Raw genomic sequence first — 19,738 nt, 5'->3', positions numbered from 1 at the left:
AATGGTTGGAGTTGCAAGCACAAGAGTCACTAACGGAGTCACAAGCGTGGATAATAACCCTTTATCAATCGCGATATCACATGTTTTTCTAAAAATTTCTATCCAAATTCAATAGAAACAAGATAAGTCTCTTAAGAGATACTGTGATCTTAGAGTATTCACTTAGTAAATTACTAGAACATCTTATAGGCTAGAAAACTGTTAGGAAAACTATGAAAAACCTAGAACTCAAGAGAATCATGATGAATTTTTTGAGACAAATTTATTAAGGACGAAACCCTAAAAAAAATTAGTCAAGGATATAATTTTAATCTAGAAGCTTCGATAGAAGATTTTAAAGACAGAAAATATCTCTAAGTTGAAGAAACTGGGTTAAGGCTAAGAAACTTGGGTTATAAGAATATCATCATAAATCTTAAACTGAGAAGTTAGAGACACCAAAATCTAAATACCCTAGTTAAATTCCAAGGGGGAAGAGCTCACTGCGTGAAATTCAATGGTCGATTGCTACAAGATTAATCATCGCTTGAAAGTTGCATGATTGTTTGAAGTCATAATTACTTGAAGACATCAATCTTGTTTGTGATTTTCTAGATTATACCCTGATTGAATTCAGTATTGGAACATATGTAAATTGAGGAGCCCTATACCTCCCCCCTAAGGATAGGTGTTGAATCCCCATACCAAGAGGGAATGTTTTTAGCATTGCAGAAGCATGGACCGACTTTGATGGCAAGAGGTCTCTCAGTAGGGATTGTATTAAGTAGGAGGTGTTAGGGTGCCAGGGGCTTTGGTTAGTAAATATTTTACGCACCTAGGAACTACTTGGTCCCGTGTATGACTTGAGTTCTACTTAGGAAACCTAAAAATGCTAGATATAGGTGGATTTGATCTTGGTGATGTGCAGATGTGCCGGATGAGGCAGTACGTGAAATTGTAATTTTTCTCCTGTACAGGTAGGAGAACACACATTATGGAATATAATCAATGAATTTGTTTTTTATTATGATTGTATGTCAGTGAGTAAATTACGCGAATGAGCAACTCTACATAAAGGGACTTTTAATTAATAAAGCTATTTTTATATGTTTCAAGTAATATGATAGGTAATTAAATAACTAAGAACCTTCATAGAGGGAAGCGGGTGGATGGATTCTCGATGAATCTAGTCCTATGGTAGGGTGGTCTCAGTTAGCCGAGAGGTTTTCCGAAAAACAAACACTAGGAAGAAACTCTAGGAAGGGCTGATTCGCTGACTTACCTAGGGTTTGATCTTAGAACCGAACTGTAATTTATCTTAGGGGAAGGGTATGACAGTTGTGCCAAAGTATGCTAGGGATTTCATAAATTCTTAGTTTGCTATTGGAAAAAAGCGTTGTACTCCATGAACCAAGGTTAATGGCAATCGCTTCTTCCGGACAAGAAGCCTCTTGAAGGACACCTCCGAACGTGAGTTAATTGGTGATAGGTGACTGTTAGGTCAATTAGAAACCTTCAGGTCGGTTCTCCACGGGTAATTGCAGGATGCTTCCCTTGCGGGGTAGACATAGGGTTAACTAGCCGGACAAATTCGATCATTCTGGTTAGAGTACGGATGACGACGACTGGAAGGTAAACTCTGGGCCACTACTAAAACGTTACTCGTCACGTAAACAAGGCGGGTATGTTACAACTGGTATCAAAGCCAAAATAAATTTAAAATTTTTGGTAATTGTAGCATGAGATATGAGTTGTTTTTCTCTTCTCTTAATTTTTTAAAAAAATATTACCCAGAGAGATGAAGATTGGGAGCGATTCCCAGTCTTCCGAGCAATTTTTACATCGACAATGTATTCTACGGATTATGGATGGAGAATGCAAGTAATGCGAATTCTAGATCGCCCACTATACCGAGAAAGACACTGGATGATAAGAAGTGGATATTGTTATATCGACGCTGGTGCACAAAAATCGGATGCCGTATGCATATGTAATGAGTACCAGAAGGTCCCCAAGAACAAAGAACTCTACTTTTTGCTCAAAAACCAAGAGAAAAAATTTGCACGACATGAAGCAAGAAGACTAATTGGGTACAATCTCCCCCCATGCCTTGTGTGAGCACTCCACAAAGCATGTATTTAATATATTATTCATCTCCAAACTCAAAAATAGCCTAAATTTACAATTAACACGCTTTAACTTTTGTGTTTGCTTTTGTCCAAATAAAGAATAAAGTGATTGGGCGTCCAAAGAGTCGTGCTGTGCCCAAATACAATGTCCAATTATGAATATTTAAATCCTGCATCCATGCGCATATAAAATAATAAATATATGTCAAGCTCTTAATAAATAAGCGCATCAAAATAAATATTGGCACCACGCCTAAGATGTGCGCCCATGAAAAATGATAATTTTTTCTAAATAACTTGAATACACGCTATCGCCCAGTGCTTCCCAGCGCCACCACCACCTGCTCTACACATCAACTGAAGCATTCACAATTGTTAGAAAATAATAAAATTAAGCCCACAAAAGTGAATACCTAGCATTCTTCAGCTACAAAATAAATAAATAGGTTGAAACTCAGTCCTAACCTTAATTTATTACGAGTGCGCACTCTAAACTCATAAACTTCCATTAATTTAAATATATATTTTACGGAATCACCTGCTATGGAATCACCCACTTGCACATTAAATTAACGAGATACTAAAAAAGGACAGGCATACCCATGGACTTTTCGCACAAGGAATCCACCTTGTGTACGAGCCTCGACAAATAAATATAAGTTTACGGAATCCACTGCAAAAACCTCACGGAATCCACCATGGAATATGCCTCGTGGCATCATACCCCTGGGGTGGGATAGCAATTGTCCTCAATTGCTATTAGCTCAATGTGGAGTGAGTAGTGAGGGGTTAGCACTTAGGTCACGAGCGTGCATCCATTAGGCCTCTTCAATAGGATGATTTTTAAATTCCACCAAATATCTAGAATATCTGCAAAAAGTCGGTATCTAGAGTAGTCTCAGGTTCAAGGATTTCAATTTCTTCTTCTAACAAAGGAGGATTTTCATAAACAGGGTGGACAGGTAATTGACCTTTGAAAAGGTCGTAACAAACTGATATGAAAAGTATTGTGGATTTTTCAGTGTTGGGGTAGTTCTAGTTTAAAGGCATTGTCATTGATTTTGTGAATGATTTTGAAAGATCCATAAAATCTAGGAGCTAACTTTACAACAGGATGTTGTTCAACACTTTGTAGTCTTCACTTTTCAATTCGTAACTAGACATAATCATCAATTGTGAAATTCATATATTTTCTTTTCTTGTTTGCTTGTTTAGTATATGATTACTGGGCTTTGGCAATCATATATTTAACTTCATCGAAAATAGTAGCATGCATGTGGATAATATCATCAGTAGCTTTAACTTTGTTTGACAATGAAGTAAGAGGTATAGGCAATCTATATGCTTAAATGATTTCAAAAGGTTCTTTTCGTGTAGCTGGATGTGGTGCGTTATTGTATGCAAACTGAAGTAAATGTAAGTGTGTATCCCACGTTTGTGGTTTTGAAATAGTGTATGCACGTAAAAGATCCAAGATTGTGCTATTTGTAGCTTCTGTTTGTCCATTTGTTTCAGGATGAAATGCAGATGAAAAGTCAATCTTTGTTCCTAAGTTAGCAAACAAAGTAGTCCAAAAATTATTGCAGAACCTAGAATCAGGTCAGAAATAATAACTTTTGGTAAACCATGGTTAGTGAAAACAATTTTAAGAAACAATTGAGCAGCTTGAGATGCAATTAATGTTTTCTTGCATGGAATGAAATATGCATGTTTGCTAAATTGATCTACAATAGTCCATATGATATCGTAATTAGTTTGGGTACTAGGCAGACCAGTAATAAAATCCATTGAAATATGCTCTCATGATCTTTCAGGGATTGGTAAAGGCATTAACAAACCATACTGCTTACCATGGTGTCACTTAACTCTTTGACAAATCACTCAGAGATAAAATTAGAAACATCGGACTCCATCTGTGGCCAATAAAAATCTTCAATCAAATTACATAAAGTAGAAATAATACCTCTATGGCCTTGATATGGAGGACAATGAATTTCATTCAACACAAATGATCTAAGTAGAACAATTACACATAACCTTTTCTCATAAAACATAAATCCATCAGCATAAGACGATGAATCAATTGGTTGTCTACTTAAAGCATCGACAACAACATTTTCTTTTTTGGGTTGATATTGGATAAGTGGATGAAAACTTTGAATAAAAGCAGCCCATTTAATGTGTCTCTCAGATATTTGTGGCTGACTAAGAAGATGTTTAATACTTTGTTGGTCAGTTTTGATAATGAATTCAGATCCCATTAAATAGTGTTTCCATTGACATAAAGCTTGTACTACAGCTAGCAATTCCTTATCATTGGTAGAATACTTGAGTTCAAAGGGTTTAAGCTTGCAGCTGGAGTAAGCTATGGGATGGGAATCTTGCATAAGGATAGCTCCTATTCTAGATCCACTAGTGTCAGTGACTACCAGGAAAAATGGTCTAGTAAAGTCAAGAAGTTGCAATACATGAGCATGAGTTAAAGCATGCTTCAGTAAATCAAAGGACTTTTGTTGATTTTCAGACCAATGATACACAATACCTTTCTTTAATAATTTTGTCAAAGGTAATGCAAGCAATGAAAAATTTCTCATAAAATTTCTATAAAAGCTAGCAAGACCTAAGAAAGAATGTAATTCATGCACATTTTTAGGCATCGGCCATTTCAAAATTGCTTCTATCTTTTTAGGAATAACTTTAATACCTTCAAATGAAACAATATGTCCTAATTATTCAATTTGTGTTTGGAAAAATTCACTCTTTTTAGGGTTATCATATAATTGATTCTCTTTCAGTAATTTGAAAACCAAAGATAAATGTTCATAATGCTCATTTTCATTCTTACTAAAAACCAATATGTCATCAAAGAAAACAATGACACAATGCTGATGCTTTAAAAATATGCGATTCATCATACGACTGAATGTAGCTGGTGCATTAGTTAATCCAAAATGCATAACAAGGAATTCATAATGTCCAAATTGAGTTCTAAATGGAGTTTTGAAAATGTCTGATGTGTCAAGTCGTACTTGATGGTATCCAAATTTAAGATCTATTTTGCTAAATATTGCAGCTCCTTGTAGTTATTCCATAAGATTGTCTACCCTAGGGATCGAATATCTATTTTTGACAGTAATTTTATTTAGGGTACAATAATCAATGCACATCCTATAAGTGTTGTTTTTCTTTTTAACTAATAGAACAGGTGCACTAAATGGAGAACTACTGGGTCTAATGAGTCCCCGAGTTAACTTGAGTTTGAATTTCTTTTTGTTCAATTTGATTATGTTGATAAGGTGCTTTACATGGTGGTTGAGAACCTGGAATTAAGTCTATTTTATGATCTTCAGGACGTGTGGGTGGTAAACCAAGTGGTAAGTCAGCAGCAAAACAATCTTTAAATTGTGAAAGAAATTGTGTGTGCCTAGGATGCATATTATTTTCCTTAACTTCAATTTCATTCACCCAGATTAAATAGGATTTGCTACCTTTTCTTAATGCACATTTAGCCTGTGTATGATTGAGCAATGGAAATTTATCAAAAGTGTGTATACCATGCAATGTGATTTATTTTCCATGAGAATGAATCTTCATTGAATGCGTAGAATAATCTATATCGGAATTATAGTGATGATGCCAAGACATGCCTAGACTAATGTCACTAGATTGCAAAGGCACAACTAGGAAATTTCTATGTTCAACATAATCACCAATTTTAATTTCTAAGTCATGCACTTCTTGTGTTCCATTGTATCTAGTGCCTAAGAATGCAGCCTTGGTACGATAATGAGTAGAAACAATATATAATTTCAATTCTTTCACCAATTTTGCATAAATAAAGTCGTGTGTACTCCCATCATCATGTAAAATAGTATTTTCTTTACCATGCACAAAACATTTCATCATTAATAAAAAATGGGGATTTGGTATACCTGGTAAAGTATATGAAGAAGTAGTGCCATTATCGTCATCATCTTCCGTGAAATTTGGCATTTCTTCATGGTCTTCATCTTCAGTTACTCCCAAATAGGTGATGTGAACAATTGGCTTTTTGGATTAACAATTCGCTGCTAGATGTCCAAGTTGATAGCATTTATAACAGACTGGATTTGGCTTTAGATACATTATTGAACACAATATTAGTGAGTTTGGGAATCTCCCAATTCTCATTTTTTGTATACCAAAAAGGTGGCACATGGATAACATGCCCATAAGTTTCTCAAAACCATATGATGTGACCTATCATTGGAAAGTGCTTGAAAAATGGAATCTATTGAGCTATAGAGCGCTTGATTTGGAGTTATAGTATTCGAGTTATGACAAATCCAAAGATTTGGCCACAAGTCCTAAACTTATGAGAATTTTCCATGTTCCCCAATATGGTGTTATTGGTAATAGCGGAAAGTTGAGGAATGTTGGGATTTGCTTGAAGAGATGGCTTAGGATTTGGATTTGTGTTTGATGGTAAAGCAGGGGGTTGTGTCCAAGATTTACGGAATGAAGATGGAAGAAAATGGTTTTGATTGAATCTTCGAAAATTAGAATTGAATTGTCTTGTACCAAAGTTACCATTGTTTGAAAATTGTTGTGGTCGCTTCTCTTGTCCTCGAATCTTGTCTTTAGCATCATGGGCCAAGGAAATTGCATCTTCGAGAGTCATTGGCTTGAACATATTCACTTTCGCATAGAAGTAACCAAGTAACCCAGACATAAACTTGCACTTATGGGTTACCTCAAGTACATCTTCGAGCATTCGTAGTTGCAATACAGCATTCCAAAAACACTTGGTATATTGGGAAATAGGCTCACGACCTCTTTATGGTAGAAGATCCCATTGTTTGACTGCTTTTTTGTGGAATTGGAGTGGAAGAAAATTCTGCAAAAAATTCTTTTGGAAAGTCTCCCAAGTAGTAGGACAATCAATGCTTTTGCGAACAACAATCCACCATAAGGATTCTCTGTCCACTAAATGATTGGTGACATACTTAATTTTGTCTTTTTCGGCATATTGTTCTTCATGGAAATAATAATCAAGTTGGTTGATAAAAGCAAGTACAGTCTTTCCATCGCGTGACCCAGTGAAAGTATGAAATTTAAATTTTCTTTTAATTATCTTTGTTTCTTTCCAAATAGATTGCCCTTCAAGTGTCACATAGATCGTACATCATATAATATCTTCGGATTGCGGTCCATCTTGATCGACAGTAGATCGCTACAGACTGGCCAATTGAGCTTGCAAAGTTTTACGTGCTCTTCGTTCCTCTTGAAGCTGCATCATAATTAGGTCCAGTTTTGCTCCACATCGTTGATTCTGGTAAATCACCTTTGGCCATAAAATCTTCCATATTTTGATCAGTCATCCTGCAAAATTTCAAACAACCTCACACACTCGAAATTGTGTTAGGGAACAAGCGTAGCTCAAGTTCGGGATCAGGCTTGCTTTTTTAAAATTAAAATAGTGACTTTTTATGATCTTTCTTCTTCACGGCTATGGAAATTGATGTCGGCCTTCTTCCAAGAGGATACTTTGTCCGTGTAGACTACGTATAACAATTCGTGTGTTGGAATTTGGCTCTGTCAGAGCGGTGCGAATGGGGGCTTGTAGAGAAGTTAAAAAAAACTGGCTTAGGAGTTGTTGTGTATGAACTCCTGCTATGGGACGATTTTGGACTTTGAGAATTGAAAGCTTTAAAGCTTAGCAAGCTTTAGGCTTTGACTATTAAGCTTTAATGAAAAACATTTTCTGCCTAGATTTCAACGACCAAGACGTCAATATATGTCGGACGGCGCCATTGAACGGCAACGGCAGTTCATCCTGCCACGGCAGCGTCATGAGTTTCCAATTGTTAAGTTTTTTTTTTTAAAGCTTAAGAATTAAGCTTAAACACTAATCAAACTAGAAGTCTCTGAGAAGAAATAGACTTAGCAATTGGAACTTCCTGGGTGGTTCTCCGTCTATAGAAGTTGGTCCTTCGCGATCTGAGTGTGTAGTAGGGGGTTCTTCATCACCAAGAATGCGTTGGTATTGACAGATTGCCACGAGACTGGCTGTAGAGCTCGATCATTCTAGGAGCTTCACCTTTGCGCGGGATGTTAAGTGATTGAAAGCCCTCAATCTCAGCTTTGCTCTGATACCACTGATGCACAAATTGAATGCCGTATGCGTACATAGCGAGCGCCAGAAGGTCCCCAAGAACAAATAACTCTACTTTTTGCTCAAAAACCAAGAGAGAAAATTTGCATGACATGAAGTAAGAAGACTAATTGGGTACAATCTCCCCCCATGCCTTGTGTGAGTGCTCCACAAAGCATGTATTTAATATATTATTCATCTCCAACCTCAAAAATAGCCCAAATTTACATTTAGCACGCTTTAGCTTTTGCGTTTGCTTTTGTCCAAATAAAGAATAAAGCGGTTGGGCACCCAAAGAGTCGGGTTATGCCCAAATACAATGTCCAATAACGAATATTTAAATCGTACGCCCATGTGCATACAAAATAATAAATATATGTCAAGAACTTTAATAAATAAGCGCGTCAAAATAAATATTGGTACCACGCCTAAGATGTGTGCCCATCAAAAATGATAATTTCTTCTAAATAACTTGAATACATGCTATCGCCCAGTGCTTCCCAATGCCGCCACCTACTCTACACATCAACTGAAGCATTCACAATTGTTAGAAAACAATAAAATTAAACCGACGAAAGTGAATACCTAGCAATCTTCAACTACAAAATAAATAAATAGATTGGAACTCAGTCCTAACCTTAATTTATTACAAGTGCACACTCTAAACTCATAAACACCCTTTAATCTAAATATATATTTTGCGGAATCACCCGCTATGGAATCACCCACTTGTACATTAAATCAACGAGACGCCCAAAAAGGACAGGTGTCGCCATCAACTTTTCACACAAGGAATCCACCTTGTGTATGAGCCTCGGCAAATAAATATAAGTTTACGGAATCCACTGCAAAAACCTCACAGAATCCACCGTGGAATATGCCTCCTGGCATCAAATGCAAACCGTCTTGCCTTCCTTTAGACCAATTTGAAGAGGAAAAGATGGATGGAAAACCTTAAAGTCATGAATATTTATTTATTCCATGAAGCCAGAGTGAATTCAACTTTATTCACTAGAGACCGAGAGGTTAAACTAAATCGATATGTTTACGAAGAAGCAGACTGAGTTATGCTTGTTGGTCACTCTAAATGGCGCAACTATGTCAAAGATGGACTTCCTGATCTTCCTTTAAACTATCAATTTTTAGATAACCATTCTTCAAAGCCCAATTATTACCCAATGGATGTATTTGAATGCCATGCTTAGATTGTATTAGGGAAATCATCTCTCCCAAATAATCAACCATCCCAAATAAACCATGTACTTTTCTCGTACGGCGAAAGAAATTATTTTGTCTATCCATTGTATAAGAAATTGATTGCCATCCTAGCAACTAAGAATAATTAAAAGAAAAACCATCTTATGAGTCAGTAGATATATCTAAAATCCATGGTTAGATTCCTTAAGTTAATTAAAAAAACTCTATCATGATGTAACCTTCCTTGAAAATTTAATATAAAGTATTTCTTTCCTTATGAAATGGTTTCTCTTTTTGAAAATATACAAGCAAATTGTATGATAACATTCGTAGAGCTAACTAGAGAGAATCTTATGATACCCCAGGAAGTTGTTCCTATCCTTAATGCTGCTGAGATCCAAGAAAAGAAGATCCTGCTTAACCAAATCAAACCACCTAAGTTTGATGGCCAAGGCAAAAATGTTGAGGCTGAAGCGAAAATATGGGTCGAGTCCATTGAAGATTATTTCATTATTATTGGAATTACCCCACCTAATCAAGCAATGATCGACAAGTTAAAAAATTTAAAAGGAGAAGCCCGAATTTGGTGGAAACAATGGTGTAAAGACCAAGGAATCCCCGAAGCATTTGTTAGTTGGGACATATTAAAGGATGCAGTGCAAGGCCGGTATCTCCCACCAGCATACCGCAAGCAAAAGATGAATGAATTCTTTGGTCTAAAGCAACTTGGAATGACATTGGAAGCTTATTACTCGAAGTTTATAACACTTCTCAAGTATGCACTGCCTATGGATATTGCGCAGCAAGTATCCAAGTTTTGCCATGGATTGGATGATCCCATGAACACACGACTTGAAGCAATGCCTCCATCCAACCTCTAAGGCGCATTGATAAGAGCAAGATCGATTGTACAGGAACTCCAATCAAAATAAAGAAAAAATAAGCCTTAGAATAATAAGTTCTAAAGCAAAAATATAACTAGGGGCTACGCAAAAAGAGCTCAAGGTCAATTCCAATATCCTAATAGCAAGAAGGCTAAGATGTCGGTGGTGGAGAACTTTACTGGTGGTAATAAGGGTACTTTTAGGTGTTATTACTGTAATGAAACTAGCCACATCCAAAGGCGATGCCCAAAACTAGGACAGAACAAATGCCAAAGTAAGTTCTGTAATGAGTAGAGTCGGACACCCACAGCTAGAGGAAGAGTTGCGGACATGACCCTCAAGGAAGTAGAAGATGACGAAGGTTCCACTTTGAAAACCGACATGGAGAGAGCAAGAATTCATGCCTCTCTCAATAAGAAGGGACCAAATTGGCAGTTCTCAGTGATTCAAACAACATCAACCTATAACGGCAAACTCTTTAAAATTTTGATTGATTGTGGACACATACATTCATTCATATCACCAAGGTGTGCTAGAAAACTAGGCATAGACACAATGCATGCACCTAGGCTGATAGTTTAGATAGCTGATGGAAAAGAAGTTTCCTCAACACAATAGACAAGTAAGGTGGAGTTTAACGTAGGTGGCAAATAGACCAACATGCAATTCAGAGTGATGAACTTGGGAACCTATGAGTGCCTATTAGGAATGGACTGGTTAATTCCCAAAGACGATCATATTCATTGTGAAAAGGGCTAAGTCACATTCTTGAATCTTGTAGGACAAGTGACCACACAAGGAGAAGCAAGGAAACCAAAGTTTCAATTAGCGAAAGGTTCTCGAATCATTAAAGGTTTAAGAAAAGGCTCACCTATATACCTAATCAAATTAAATAAGACTGAACATGATAAAGAAGCCGAAGATGAATCGTCATGGCTTAGGGAATATACTGACATATTTCCTGAAGAATTAACTAAACTTTCACCAAAGAGAGAAGTTGACCACAAAGTCAAGCTAGTACCAGGAGCTGCACCAATTGCAAAGCGACCATATCAAATGTCCATTCTAGAAGCCATAGAACTAAAGTAACAACTCAAACAACTCTTAGATTAGGGATACATTAGACCTAGTAACTCAGCCTAGGGAGCTCCGGTGTTATTTCAGAAGAAGGATGGGACTCTCCATCTCTGCATTGATTATCGAGGGCTACATCAGGTAACGATCAAGAATAAGTATCCAATTCCAAAGGATCGATGAACTACTTGATTGATTACAAGGAGAAAATATTTTCTCCAAGGTTGATCTCAGATCAGGGTATTATTAGATCAGGATCAAGGAAGAAGATATTCCAAAAACTACCTTTAGCACAAGGTACGGTCATTACGAGTTCATTGTAATGTCATTTGGATTTAAAAACACCCTTGCTACCTTGAACAAATTAATGCAAGATATATTCAGACCTTATCTTGAGGATTTCTTCCTTGTATTCTTTAATGAAATCTTAACATATTCCAAGGATGAAGAAAGTCACAAGCCACAACTGTGGATAGTTCTTGAGACAATGCAGACTCAAGCTGTATGCTAAGAAGAAGAAGTGTACATTCTTCAAAAAGCAAATCGAGTATTTAGGGTTTATAGTTTCAGCAGAAGGAATTTCAGTAGATCCGGCCAAAATCAAGGATGTACAAGACTAGCCTTCTCCAACCGCCATAAGTGAAGTTAGTAGCTTTTTGGGTTTGACAGGATGGTATTAGGTCTTTATCAAGAATTATGCCCTGATTGTTGCACCCCTCACCGACCTACTCAAGAAGTAAGTTGCCATTAAATGGACCCAAGTTGAACAGTCTAGCTTTGATAGACTCAAGCTAAGCTTAGTCATGTCTCCGATCCTCAAACGATCCTCAAACTACCCGATCTTAGCAAAGAATTTGAAGTGGTGACCAATGCGAGCTCTCTTGCTTTGGGATTTGTACTCATGCAGGAAGGACATCCAGTAGCATATTCCTCGAGAAAATTGAAGACTCATAAGGGAAATTATGCTACGCATGACCTAGAATTACTTGCAATTATCCACGCCCTTAAGTTATGGAGACATTATTTGCTCCGGAAGAAGTTCTCACTAGTAACCGACCATAAAAGTCTTAAGTGGATCTTCACTCAACCAAATCTAAATATGAGGCCACGTCGCTGGATCGAAGCATTAGGACCAAAAACATTTTAAAATGGCACTTGTAAGAAAATGATTAAGTTGCTAATTAGAGGAGGTTTAGAAAAAAAAACCCTCTAAATTTGGCTGCCTGGATGTGATTAATGAGAGAATATATGATTCATTTAAGAGGTCGGGTACTAAATATCTTCAATCTTTAATGGACATTAAGTGTTATCTTTTCAGTCTTATTCTCTTGGAAATTGCAAAATCTTGTATTTTTGAATTTTCGCACCGAAAGACGCCGCTTGTTTATGTTCCTCAACGTTCATTTTTTGCACCTCTCTTTTCTATGGTTTTTATTTCCTTCTCTATGATATTGTTACTCCGTTTAGGGTTCCCTACCAAAATGTTTACCAGTACCTCTTCTAGCAATACAAGCATAGCCCCACCACGCAAGTATAAACTTACTATTCAGTTAGATCCTGTCTATTCATCTTGGAGGAGTATACACCATCGAGCATTGTTGGACAAGGATGAAGCTAATAGGTTGCGATTACAAGGAAAGAAGCATATAGACTTATGGATGGATGGAAATATTTATCATCGAGACCCTTCTAAAGGTAAGCATCCTCCTTTTTACAATATTAAAAACTTCATAAGGTATGTTGGAGATGGTTGTGATGGAATGCTTGGCTATTGCATGAGGTTATTTCTGCATCTTTTACATTTACAGAACAAATGCATGAAATGAAGGAAGCATTAACATTGGCACCAAAAACTATTTCTGAGCAAACAGACAAGGTTGATAATCTAGAAAAATCTAATCAGTCATTGCAAGAAAAATTACTGCGCTTGAAAGAAACTCCAATAGGATTTAGACAGAGAAAAAGACCACTTAAAAATATAATTGACTTGGGTAGTCGGGTGAAGAAAAGGAGACTAAATCTTGCAAAGAGATGCGTCTCTAATATTTCAGGTATTAATATTTGAGAGAATGATGAGAGGATTAAGATTATTAAAGAAACCATGACAATGAAGGGCATTATGAGGATTCTTAAATCACCTGAAAATGTAGACTTGAGAAGCCAAACTCTGAAAGAGTTAGTGAAAGATTTAAAAGGAACAATTAAACCAAATAAAATAGTGGAGACATGTGACAGTATGGGTATCAGTCGTAGAGGTTATCATGCTCTCTCTAAATTGTGGTTTACAAATCTTAAATGTAATAGAATAAGTGCATTTGGTTTGCCTCGATCTCTTGCAGTTTCAATTGCTAGGACAACTATGAATCGTAGGATTCTAGATGTTTTTGGGGAGTATATTCATATAGAAGGATCTATGCCCTATGAAAAACATAAAACAAAGGCCTTTTTTGAATACGACACATTTAATAATATTTGGATTGATCTTAAAAGAGTCCAGATTACAATGATCCATATGTATAAATTTACTATCCAAGAATGTGGTGGTATTTTGAAGTTTGCACTAAAATTGGATGAAGCACAGATTCAAAAGGGACAAAAGATAGAAAGAGTCAGCATCTGTATCATGAACAGGGCATTAGATTACAGGATCGGCAGGGGGTAAGAACAACAATTTAAGATACAATCCGAGATGGAGATTTAGTGGATTGGTGCAGCCCAAGTACTAACTGGAAGTCATGAAATCTTGAAATGGATATTCTCTCATACAGGTATTCCTGATATTATAAAGTCTCAAAGTGAAGGTGAAATGTTGATAGTCTATAGTGTTGGTGGTTTTAATGTTGAATGGCATAGGAGTGTTGACTTAAAAACTATCAAATGTATGCCTGGAGTAAGTAATGGGGCCAATGCAAAATATCCTTGTATTTATTACATGGAGAGTTTGGGATTCAAAGAATGGAGTACTTTGCGGCCAGTAAGAAGAGCCTTGACTCGAAACTCTATAGATTTGAGTAAGTTAAAAAACGTGGATGGCTTATGGGATCCTATTCTCTCTATCTCTCTGAGGAACATTCATATTTTTACATTACGTGCAGATATTAGAATAATTGATAAGTTGCTTAGATTGCATCCTGACTATGCATATTCAATAAAACCAGTATCTTTGTCAGATGACTGCATTGATAAATGTGAGGCTTTACTGTCAAAAAATAGGTTTTCATGGAGGTCAAGTTCACTTGAGAAAGGATCCAAAAGCCTCAAGGAAAACAAGAGAGGTCTTAGTAGATGTCTCTATGGGGGGTGCAAAAGCAAGACGATTTCTAAGAAATCATATTGGTAAACAAATGAACGCATTGTGCGTGTGTTGGAGAGAGTTGTGTGCAATCACAACAAATGTGGCTAGCACACCGTGAATTGCATTCCTACGAATGGAGGTTTTGAGACACATTGAAATATTTTTAAAATTGCTTAGGGAATAAAAGATAACATCTAACTATTTGGAAGAGTACAAACATTCAATTGTGAATCTTGTTCAAGCAATCAAGGAAGCTTGGGGAGAAAAGGATATTACTTTCTATTTGGTAAGATGGACATAAATTTGAACCTTTCTACTTTGAAAAAAAGGTTTAATGATTTAAAGTGATTATTGCTTTTTGGGTTGTCACATCATATTCTTCTTATTCATGGGCCTTATTTTGTGGAAGAGCAAGGGCCCCTAGCAACTTACAGTAGCCAAGGTATGGAGAAATCTTACTACCAAGTGTGTATGTGTTTCTTTTCAAGCACTAGACATGGAGGAGGAGCAACAAAAACCAATGCCCTTCAGGAGTTATTCAATTGGTTTTTTCAAAGACAACTTCAAAGAACACAATAAATGAGGTGGAATCTCAAATACTAATACTATTTTCAAAATGTTATATACATGGCTAGCTTTTAAGAGCCTTCACATCCTCTTCCTCCTCGGGCATTTTTCCTCTATAATGTAAAAACTTTCTTCTCTTGTATCCAGCTATGGATTTGATATCTATTTTGTTTGCTGCTAAAACATAAGATGAGTATGCAAGGAAGTATCCAGCCTCGAGGCAGAGAAGCCGAGACCATAACTAAATATTCGGATGGATGCTGTCTTTTCCAAAAACATAACTTTATGTGCATTGTATTGCAAACTTGAGTATCCAAGAAGCCTTGTGGCCATGAGGCCTCCTTTGAGAAAGTGCTATGAAAAACCAACAAAATATTGGGATCCATCCTTGATATGTAATGCCCAAGTGCAACATCCTTTAGGGAACTACCACCAACTCTCGATCCTTTGGCTCTTCCTAAGAAATTATCCTCATTCGCAATCTCCAACTGTAAAAGCAACAGTCAGAATGAAAAAAATGAAAATATGTATGTGGTTCCACAAAAACAAAAGAATGAATTACCTTTTGATTTTCATCACTCTCAAGTTTGCTTGGATTCCATAAGCTAATTGATGTCTACTCGATATCCTTGAGCTCCTTTTACATATTCTAACTCCTTCCTTCCAAATTTGGAGATTCCAAGCTTTCTTAAAATTACTCAAACTCTTTGCTAGTAGCCTGTAACTCTCTCTCAACATCTTTAACCTTAAACATAGGGAAAAATCATTTGATGCATCTATAAACATATCATCAAACATTTGAGTATCTAATTTAAGTAAGTCCTCCTTGGATTCATTTTCAATATCCACTATGCCTTTTGCATCTACAGATGCCTCTGCAATAACTGCCAAGCAATAATCTTCTCTCAAATTGAAAAGAATTTGGAGATCAGACAATAATATGTATTCCTTGTCTTTAATTGGAAAAGTAGGCAAAGATGGAATGATAAGGCTTGAAGTACTATCAGATGGCTCATCAACCTCTATATTGGTCTCTTCAATTACTATCTCTGCTTTGAATCTAGGTCCTTTGCAACTAGTGCTTCCATTTGGGTGCCTAGTTGGTCCTCAACATCAACTTCATCTACTATCTCTTTAAGAAGGAAACAACTAGATAATTTTGAGGTTTCTTTATGCTTTTCATCAGATTTTAGAGGGTATTTCACAAGGGAAAATACAATGAATGCAGTAGACTTAAGCATAATCTTGGGTTTTTTTGGATGTAAAGAGCATGACTTAGCTGCATAAAATCTATCAAGAGAATGATAACTACATTTCTTGGTAAACAAGGACTTCTAAGTGCCTGACCTTCCAATAGGGGTGTGAACATACTCCTTGGAATCCAATTGAACAATAGGATATGCCAACTCTTCAAACTTTGCAAAATCTTCCTTGCAAAAGTCCTTTGAGAAATTAAGAACTTGATCAAGGTTCCACTCTCGATTGAAAATCTCCCTAGCTATTGGATAGAAAGTAATGTCGATATTGTTTTCTATGAGAAAATCCAAAAGCTTCTCAGAGATTGTAACATCTATAATTTGAGAAAGCCATGGGATCCTCATAGGTGACTTTGAAGCCTTTCCCTTCTTTGAAGCCTTCCTTGAACCTTTAGTTGTCATTAACATATGAGATGCTTTTGAAACATTTGAAGAAACTGACTCCTTTTTCATTGTGGGCTCAAGGACTCTTTTCCCCTTTATAGATATGGAGGCAGACATGTGTGACATCTCTGTTTCTGACATCTTCTTGAGAAACAAATAGCTCTAGTCTATACTACTTGCCTATACAACGCAAATATCTACGTATAAGCCTCTTGAAGTGCAACCCTTGCTCCATGTTAGACGATTGAATTATATGACGCGAATTGAAGTGTTTATGAATCTCAAAACTCCACCATCGCGTCATTTTGGTTCGCAAGCTGGTTGGGATTCTACACTGATACGACATGAAAGTAGAAAAATATATGCGAAAAAACATTGTGGAAGGACTGGCAAATACGATGCGATTAGAGAAAAATCAAAACCTTTGTATTCACCTTCTCGTGCTATTTTTGTGTACTTTGCCTTGCAGATGGACTTTGGAAATTGCTAAGGCATGTGGTGGAAGATAACTTTGAATGGGGGAGGATCTGGAAGTGTGGTGGAGGACGATTGGCGAATACGACGCGATAAGAGGAAAATCAAAAACTTCCTATTCACCTTCTTTTGTTGTTTTTGTGTACTTTGCTTTGTGGATGGGATTTGGGAATGTGCTCAGGCATGCAGTGGAGGACAACTTTGATGGGGGAGGATGTGGTAATTTCTACGGTGAAGTGGCTAAAATGATGTGCAGGTTGGGAATGAGATTATGAACAGAGGGGGCGATATGGATAATGGACGGAGTATGAAACATGGGGGGGATGGAGTGGGTGACGTAAGGGGAATGGGATTATGGATGGATGGGGGTATGTGGTTAAGAAGGGGGAGAAGCAGAAAGAGAAAGAGACATTGTGTTGAGCACGAGGAGAAGGAGACATTCGGCATGCAAGGAAATCGGGAGGAAAAAGGCGTGAAAAGTTTTGAGTGGACTTAAATAGGCACGAGGGGGGAAGAAGGAATGTTCCAGAAACCCTAATATCATGGCAAATGAGAACATGACATGTGGACATTAGCAACCCAAGTATATAAGAACTTTGCATTTGACGTGAGTGCAAATTCAAACCTTACGTCATGACTGCCATTCATACGATAGAACTGTCATAATCGATCTCAACAGAGGTGCCGTACGATTGATAGTACTAACTATCCGATCGACAGAGATGTTGCATGTCCACACTGCTCATTCATTCACATTGTGTTGGAAGCCCCCGATACAAAGCAATAAGGGCAAAAAAGGAAATCAAATTCACCTAATCGCATTGTATTGGGAAAATTTGTGCGAAGTGAGGAAGACGATCCAAGGTGTATTATCATTTCAGCTTCCATACGAAGCGATAACGTTAAAGGAGGAAGTCAAATTCACTTAATCGTGTTGTATTGGAAATTCGAAGCAGGGAGAAGGGGTTTAAGGAATAGCATCCTTTCAGCTTCCATACGAAGCAATAATGTCAAAGGACAAACTCAAATTCGCGCTATCACGTTGTATTGGGTCAAGCATTATATTGGCTTCCATATTGTGCGAGAGGAGTCAGTCGCGTTTGTATTTAGCTTCCCGATCACGCCATGTTGGTTTCAATGGCCAGGACAAAACAAACTGCAAGGAAGGTATTGATGAAGAAATCTTCTGAAGAAGGTGCTGTGAGCGAACTGTTGAGGAGACCATTGAAGAAATTTTTGTCCCTGTTACACCAACTGGTAATGTTTGTTCAGGTGAATCCTCAGAGAACAAGTCATTTGGTGAGTTTGAGCCTTCAGCTTCTCCTCACTCTTAGCTTGCCAAGGAAGCCCCTATGAGGAAAAAGAGAAAGTCAAGATGGTTTTACATGCAAAGGTGTTTTGTAGAGATCAGGAAAGCTCAAAAGTCAACTAGACACCTCATTCCTAAGGCTGCATTTTTTAGACTGGTCAAGGAGACATCTGGTAGGTTATCCTCTGTTGCTTCTGTGGATGGTCTCAACAAGAGATGGCAGCTGTCTTCTCTTCTATGCTTGCAAGAGGTAGTAGAGGATTTTGTGATAGATTTTATGAATGATGCTTATATTGCAGTTGCCCATGCACATCGAATTACATTAATGAATAAAAACTTTAGTATGGTTAGTAGACTTATATATAGGTTTGACAAAGTTTTGAAGTCTCTTCCATCAACTGATCAAAAGGCATTTGAAATCCTCAATGTTCCACCCTGGAGAAAGCAGAAAGAGCCACCAACATCGAAGATTGAAGAGGTTTCCCATTTGTATCCTACAAGGGTTGCCCATTTGTATCCTACAAGGGTTGCAAGTGAGTAGGAATTTGTCATGAAGAAGAAAATGAAAGAGATAATAGAAGGTAGAGAAAGATTTTGACTCTTGGCCTAGTGAACTACGAGAGGATGGGGAAAGTGTACAGCCAAATGGTTGTGAATGTTTCTGTTAGTCATGAGAAAGAAGACTACCTCAACATTTCTCTAGAGGATAAGATCCTATTTGAGAAAAAGGATACTCAACTAACAGATTCAGTAGTTTATTGTTGTTTGAGGTAAGGTCTTTCGCTTCTCTTTATTTATAATGAATTTTTCCAAGGGTCCTTATATTGCACTCATTTTCTTATTCATTCTTTACTTTATATACATGACATATGTTGCTTCTCTTAGCATTCATATCGCTAAGAGTATATTTATTATTGATCCACTTCTCTGAGTGGATTTGTTTTCAAAATCTAATTCAAATATTGCAAGGTTTTTTAAGGACTTCGATAGTGTCACAAACCATCATATTTTTTTTCCATATATTGAAAGGTACTTTCTTCAACATTCTAGCTTTGGT

Source organism: Lygodium microphyllum, chromosome 19 (genome assembly GCF_053477565.2).
Source record: "Lygodium microphyllum isolate KBCC chromosome 19, Lygodium_microphyllum_v1.1.10, whole genome shotgun sequence".
Taxonomy (NCBI): Eukaryota; Viridiplantae; Streptophyta; class Polypodiopsida; order Schizaeales; family Lygodiaceae; genus Lygodium; species Lygodium microphyllum.
The sequence above is the reverse complement of the archived record's forward strand: the minus strand, read 5'-3'. Positions refer to the sequence as shown.